Here is an 8473-nt window from a genome sequence, read left to right as displayed (position 1 = left end):
TTCAAAGCCCATATTTAAATCACTGCATGCAAGACCGAAATACAAAACATTTACATGTACACTTTCACACATCACAAAGCATTTTTTGGCTCTATTCATGACAGGACAGGTAGTTACAGTTTACATGATTTATCAGATCAGGTTTAATGTCAAACACAGCCACGGGCAAATTTGTAAATCTCCAATTTACCTCACTTACATGTTTTTGGACTGTGGAAGGAAACAGGAGCTCCTAGAGGAAACCTGTGCAGATATTTACATTTACATTTTCAGCATTTAGCAGACGCTCTTATCCAGAGCGACTTACAGAAGTGCTTCCATAGTGAACATTTCATTTCTCATGTTTAGGTAAACAACAGTCGAAGAACACAAATCTGCTAAAACCTGTTAGAACCAAAGTGTTTTTTTGTTTTTTTTTGGAAATGGAAAAGGATGGAACAAAATGTTAGTAAGTAAGTACAAGTCAGCTTAAGTGCTTAGTAAAGAGGTGATGAAGGTTTTTAATCGTTTTTTAAAGACAGCAAGAGACTCAGATGTTCGGACAGACAGAGGAAGTTCATTCCACCACTTGGGCGCTAGAACAGAGAAGAGCCTTGATGCTTGTCTTCCTTTAGTCCTGGATGGAGGTTCAAGTCGAGCGAGACTGGTGGCTCGGAGGTTGCGTGGTGGGGTTTGATTAGACCACAAAGGTAGCTTGGGGCTGGTCCATTTTTGGCTTTGTAGGCGAGCATCAGTGTTTTAAACTGAATGCGTGCAGCTACAGGAAGCCAGTGAAGAGAACGCAGCAGTGGGGTGATGTGGAAAAGACGTTTTGGCACAGAGAATACCAAGTGATTTACATTTCATTTTCAGCTTTTAGCAGACGCTTTTTATCCAAAGCGACTTACACAATGAGCTGAAGACCATAAGCAATTGAGGGTTAAGGGCCTTGCTCAGGGACCCAACAGTGGCAACTTGGTGGTGGCGGGGATTGAACCCGCAACCTTCTGTTTACTAGTCCAGTACCTTAACCACTGAGCTATCACTGGCCTGATAGTGAGAGAACATGCAAACTCCCCACAAAAAGGACCTCCACCTGGGAATCAAACCAAAGATTTTTTTCAATGTGAGGCAACAGTGCTACCCACCAAGCCACATTTAACCATTTAGTTACTATTGTGATGCAATTACAAGTAACAGTGTACTTATTAGAATGGTTTTGAGAGGTGGGAGGTAGCTGGCATACCTGGAGGAAACCCACAAGTATACACAAGTAAGTAGAACAAGCCAAACTCCTCACTGACGAGGAGGCGATGATCAAATCCAGGTCTTCAGATCTCCTGTGCCTTTGTTACTGATATTTGATGTGGTATGGTGGTACTAACGTATAGTATGATAGTACATGGTTTGCCATGGTCTAGCCATGGCTGTGGAGTGTCTGTTAATTGCTATGTTGACAACATTGGTCATAAGTAGGGCACTACCTAATTCATGGCCGTGAAAATCGTGTCACGGACCGTGAAATGAGCTGTTTACCGTGTAATATGCAATTTGCTGTAAAATTCAAAATGTAAGGTTTGTGTTTAGCAATGTAACATTTTTTTAATTCATGTAGCGTATGAAATATGAGGCGGTCCTAGCAATCATACGATAATTAAGTTAGCGTAACAGACTTTTCTGTGCTGTATATGCTGACAATGTTTGATGTATGTGTTTACATACTGAATGCATTTTGTCCCTTTGAGGATTCCATAATCAATGGAAAAGTGTGCTTCTCTACACATGTGATCATCTCTCTGTAGTCTGTGCTGCGCCTCAAAAGAACAAGCCAAGTGTTATGCTCCCGATAGTTTGTTTATGTACAGTTTATTTCTTACTTTATAAATTCAGCAAACTTTAAAGATGCTCGGTTACACTAGCAATCGGTTAGACAAAATGTCCAAGATGTCGAAGTCTAACGCAGCTAAAACACAATTTAGGTAACTGATTTTGGAAAACTTGCAACCGATTATGTGGACAAAGAGAAATGTGAAATTAAGCACATTTTCCAGTGAATTTAGTAGGGCCCTAGTCATGAGAAACCAGGTTGAACCTTTACCTCTGATTGCTGTGTAGCAGGTTCCCAAAGTGTCTGCTTGGGTACTCTGGCTCTTTACCACATACTTTAATTTGTACTTTAAGTATTTTAAATTGTCCCAGGCAAACAAGAGTAAACACTTCCAGGAGACATCAGACCCATATGGTAGTTAGTGAAAAAATCAATGAATATATTAATAATAATAAAAACAACAACAATAATAATAATAATTACACACCCAAAGCAATTTATAGCAGATAATCCACCTTTTGCATGTTTTTTGAAAAAACAAAGTATCCTGAAGAAATTCACAGATGCACAGGGAGTTGAATTCCTTACAGGCAGTGGCCATAATGATCAAACCCATATCATTAAGGTCGATAATGCTTTGAGGCACTATATACCAGTGCAAGACAATAACCATTTTGGTAACCTAAAGTAGGGGTTCCCAAAATTTTCAGGATCAGGAAATCTCTGTAATAAGAGGTAGATATAGTCTAGTCCTTGTTGTAGTGTAGCCACAGTTCAGCCGTAGTCAGTGTCTTTGTCATAGCCTGGCCATTGCCATAGTGTACAGTGTACCCCTAGTCTTTGTGTAGTCCTTGTTATAGTTAGTCATAGTCTAGTCCTCGTCACAGTTTAGTCCTTGGTCCTGTCACTGTCTTTGTCCTTATTCCCCATAGTGTCAGGTCTTTGGTGTCTTTTGTTAGCTTTAGCCATTTTCATAAGAATTAGCATTCTTGATTTGATCTAGTGTAGGTATCTGTTCTGAGCATTTTAAAATTAGCATTCACATTAGCTTAGAATTAGTCATAGCATAGTGTTTCTAATTCATAGTCCCAGCTTTGTTTATTGTCCAGAGTATAGCCCTGCCCAGTGTTTACAGTGTGCCTGGTCTACTGGCCTGTCATGTTATTTCTTGTATTTATAGATTGTGCTTTGTTAAGCGTGTTCTTGATTCAGTCTTGTTGTTCCTTGTTTGCTCCATTCTTTGTGATAATAAAGCTAATATGTTGCAAATGTCTTTGTGATTGTGTCCTGTTCCTTTCTATAGACTGCCCTAAACCACATTGTGCAATGATCAACATTTAAACAATTTATAAACTTAAAAAAGACCATTAAAAGGCCATTTCAAGAATAATCACTTGGAAAAAGAAGTCATTCTTTTAAACAATACCTATCCACAAATTTTTACTTTAGGTCACTAGAGTTGGCTCCTAAATCAGACATCTTTCTAAATGACATTTTTCAAAATCATAACTTACATACACTATAAAATTAGAAGCTTGTTCAAGTAGAAATGGTTGTGAATAGAAGCATTACTTAATTAATCTATTAAAATGTCTATGGCATCTAATTTCAAAATATCTTCCTGCAGCACATAAAGACCCCGTCCAAGAACCTCTAATGCTTTTGAGTAGAACCATTCGGAAAAGGACCATCAATCATCCAAAAACAAAACTGTTAATAAGCATTTTATTTCCTGTGGGACCAGAAAAGTCTCAGAACACCACAAAAATCCCTTTGTTGAAGCCTACACCATTTGCACCCTGTAATAATTCTAAAATATCTAAAGAACAAACAAGGAATTATTTTCCTAAGACAATAATAAAACTGGGTACCAACAGACACTCCACAGCCATGGCTAGAGAGCAAACCATGTACTGTCATACTATACGTTAGTACTACCATACTACATCATATATCGGTAACATTCGGACAAAGGCACAGGAGATCTGAAGACCTGGATTTGATCATCGCCTCCTCGTCAGTGAGGAGTTTGGCTTGTTCTACTTGTTTCCTTGTGGGTTTCCTCCAGAAATGCCAGTTTCCTCCTACTTCTCAAAACCATTCTAATAAGTACACCGTTACTTGTAATTGCATCACAATAGTAACTAAATGGTTAAATGTGGCTCGGTGGGTAGCACTGTTGCGCCATGTTGAGCGAATGCCTTCAGCAGTTGTAGCCTAGCGGTTAAGCTACTGGTCTAGGTTGCTGGTTCAAGCCCCACCATTGCCAGGTTGCCACTGTTGGGCCCTTGAGCAAGGCCCTTAACCCTCAATTGCTTAAGCAATTTCCTGTCACAGTAGTATGTCGCTTTGGATAAAAGCATCTGCTAAATGCCGAAAATGTAAATGTAAAAGATCCTTGGTTCGATTCCCAGGTGGAGATCCTTTTTTGCATGTTCTCTCACTATGTGCACAGGTTTCCTCCAGGAGCTCCGGTTTCCTCCTACAGTCCAAAAACATGTAAGAGAGGTGAATCGGAGATACAAATTTGCCCGTGGCTGTGTTTGACATTTAACTCGATCTGATGAATCATGTAAACTGTAACTACCTGTCCAGTCATGAATAGAACCAAAAATCCTTTGTGATGTTAAAATAAATAATTACATGTGTGTAAGTGTACATGTAGATGTTTTGTATTTCTGACTTGCATGCAGTGGTTTAAATATGGGCTTCAAATTATGGTGACTCTGATCAGGGTCAAGCAGTTACCAAAAATCACTTAATGATGTTTTAATGATTAGTGTGTTTAATAAATAAATAAAACAGCTTTTGTGTAAAATAATTTAAGGTTTTTTATGTATACGTTTTGTCGCTTTGTGATCACTGACTAACGTGTGGGTGAAATTTAAAACCTGGGTCTGCAATTTGCTGATACATTTTTCTTACAAATGTAAACCGAAAATGTACACTTGTCAACAATAAACATAAAATAAGTCTCTCAAGATGAACATTTGATCACAGTCCAAATAATAACGTACACAAATAACACACGACTGATAAAGGTAATTCCTGCCAAACACTCCCCTTAGCAGACTTTAAGGCACGGGGATCGGCGTGGCCTGTAAATGACAGTCATTTCATTGTTATTATTAACACCTTGTAATTAGGCCTTTGGAATCCGGTTCTTTTAACCGGGATTTAACGGTAATGACACTAAATTGCTACCTTCCTGAGGTGTATGGCGCCCACTGATTAGTCTGAGACTGTCATTTTAAGAGCTATGAATTTTGCTTTGTCGTCATTTGACCTTTAATCATCACACAATGCTGTATTTGTCGCTTAAGTGCAAAACCAATACAAACCTATTAAAGCTAAGTTGCTGTTCATTCTACTGAAATGTGCCAGATTTGTAGAGCACACAATGTCCCAAAGAATAAATGTAGAATCTAGATATCCTGAGCACTTCCTGCAGGCCACCAACAGCTGGGTCAGATAATAGGATTTACAATGTGTCAGTGACAAACCAGACTTCAAGAAAAGTCTTTCCTCTATAGTGCACACTGCAGTAATTATTCGATTCACTCTGGGAATGCAATGGTACAAGTCAAAAGCAATATTTAAGTGCCTCCACCGAGTCTGGGCTCCTGCGCTCTTATTACAGCCCTTGAGGGGAACGCTGCTCTGTAATTGTGACAGGTTTAATGCCCTGGCAAAGGCCCCATGGGCTTATGGGTTCATTAAGCTTTATGAATCGCTATGTTCACAGCTTGACTTGTTGGTGTAAATGCCTGTAAATTAATTAAGAACCTGCCTTTTCATCTTTTTCATGGGTTCCCCTTCACAGACATGGTGATTAAGCAGCACTGGTGGGTTAAAAAACAGAGCAAACGTATTCCTCTGTGGCTAATTTGGAGTCATTTAGGTCACTTAATGAGAAGAAAGAGTAGACATAATTAGGAGGAAATTCTATTACAGTAGGAAAGGAGCTCCAGCAGCATAACACTCATTAGTGACTAAAGAGAGAATGCTCTGTATTTAGTTCCTCTACGTAATTACTTCCAATATTAACACACCTCATCCAGCACCAACTACAAAGTCAAGGTAGAAAGAACAAAGAGAATGATGACATCATTCATGAAAAGGAAGTTTAGTAAATACTCGGCATGGTGAACCTTTAGTCACAAAAGGTGGGGGGTGGACTCATATTACATACACTGATCAGCCATAACATTAAAACCACCTCTTTGTTTCTACACACAGTCTATTTTATCAGCTCCACTTACCATATAGGAGCACTTTGTAGTTCTACAATTACTGACTGTGGTCCATTTGTTTCTCTGCATGATTTGTTAGCCCCCTTTCATGTTGTTTCTTAATGGTCAGGAATCTCCCAGAACCACTACATAGCAGGTATTATTTAGGGGGTGGATCATTCTCAGCACTGCAGTGACACTGACATGGTGCTGGTAGGAGTGGATCAGATACAGCAGCACTGCTGGAGTTTTTAAATAGCGTGTCCACTCACTGTCCACTCTATTAGACACTCCTACCTAGTTGGTCCACCTTATAGTTAAGTCAGAGACGATCGCTCATCTATTGCTGCTGTTTGACTCGGTCATCTTCTAGATCTTCATCAGTGGTCACAGGACGCTGCCCACAGGGTGTTGTTGGCTGGATATTTTTGGTTGGTGGACTATTCTCAGTCCAGCAGTGACAGTGAGGTGTTTAAAAACTCCATCAGCATTGCTGTGTCTAATCCACTCATACCAGCACAACACACACTAACACATCACCACCATGTCAGTGTCACTGCAGTGCTGAGAATGATCCACCACCCAAATAATACCTACTCTGTGGTGGTCCTGGGAGAGTCCTGACCATTGAAGAACAGCATGAAAGGGGGCTAACAAAGCATGCAGAGAAACACACAGACTACAGGCAGTAATTGTAGAACTACAAAGTGCTTCTATGTGGTAAGTGGAGCTGATAAAATGGACAGTGAGTGTAGAAACAAGGAGGTGGTTTTAATATTGTGGCTGATCAGTGTATTGCAGATCACACACAGTCATGTCAATAAAAACCTACAATCAATCAAATCTTACATCCAGAATGAACATATTAAACATACTACACACAAAGAGAAACCAGAATTGATGATCAAACCAGGGTTGCTGGAGCTGTGTGGCACCAACATTTGTTGTTTTCTAAATATGTGTGTAGTTCTGTGGACAACTTACCACATGACTGTTTACTTTTAAGCTTTTTTTTTATGTAGGAAATGAAATCTTTTGTCTTTCTTGCTACAAATGTCATGTTTTGGGAGGACCCATTACAAAAGAGCCAGAAACCAAAAGGACGCCTGAAAGAATAAACAAAATCAAACTCCTATTCCAGTTCAAAGATGTGACAATGGGAGCACATCAGTGAGTATATCAAAGTCGTTACTCTGTTTAGAGAATGAACAGGGTAATGGAGTACAGAATAAACCTTTTGACCATTCATGTTTACTTAAACGTGCTTTAAGTTCTGACATTCACATCACAACTACGTTTAGTAACGCACATGCAGTGACCACTAGTGTGAATTATCTTCAATTTGTGAAGGGATTTTCTGGTCACAACATCACTGGAAAGATCTCATCATCGTGCATTATGCTTGCATGATTCAGGTTGTAAATTTAACTGTTTAAACACCCATCATAAAAGCAATGCGTGTAGCTGAAGACATTATCTGAATTGCCGTGACTGATTAAAGCAGTTAAAGAACAATCAGACTTATGTCTTTATCCATTTAAAATAAGTATGGGGAGGATGTAATTGATTTGCGTACACTAACAAAACCAAAAGCATTCATCAACAAAAAGCTGATTTGGGGCAGCCAGGTGCCGAGATTCTGAACACCCCTGCTACCGGTTGGCTGGGCGCCATCTAGTGTGCACAATTGACAGAGCCTGCAGCAGACAAAAATTGGCCACTGTGTCTGCTGGGTGGGAAAATGAAAGGGTGAGGTCTTCAAAAAGCAGTGCAAGGACCCTGGTTAGCAGGCCGAGGCACCTGTGCAGAAAGTGGATGAGCCTCATTTGCGAATTCACCAAAGCACTGGCGTAAAAAAAGGAGTCCGCAAGAACTGCGTAAGTGTCGGAGGGGGCGTGAGCAGGCAAATATCCCCTTCTCGAATGCAATCGGGACAAATTTACTATGCTAAAATCGAGAGGAAAAGACAGTATCCCAGCTTTTCAATAAGCACAAGGCATACAGCAACACCCTGGATGTCTTTGGACTGTGGGAGGAAACCGGAGCTTCCAGAGGAAACCCATGCAGACACGGGGAAACTCCACACAGAAAGGACCCGGACCACCCAACCTGGGGATCAAACCCAGGACCTTCTTGCCGTGAGACGACAGGGCAGTTTATGTTGCTCCAAAATGCACCTGAACCCCTCAGCATTAATAGTGCCTTTACAAATGTGCTAGCTGCCACACCTATGCCAATACAGACCTTTGTTTTTAAACTGTGTTCTCGTATCAAGCGGAATGATTTACCACAGTGCCGCTTTAATACACAACCATGGTAGCATTACCTGTTACATATCTGTCTGTTTACCTGTGGAAAGTCTTACACTGGGCCTGTCTTTTTTGAAATTTGTTGCAGGCATCAAATTAGAAATTTATTATATTTACAACAATCA

The sequence above is a fragment of the Trichomycterus rosablanca genome, chromosome 1, assembly GCF_030014385.1.
Source record: "Trichomycterus rosablanca isolate fTriRos1 chromosome 1, fTriRos1.hap1, whole genome shotgun sequence".
In the NCBI taxonomy this organism is placed as follows: Eukaryota; Metazoa; Chordata; class Actinopteri; order Siluriformes; family Trichomycteridae; genus Trichomycterus; species Trichomycterus rosablanca.
This window is presented reverse-complemented; position numbering follows the sequence as displayed.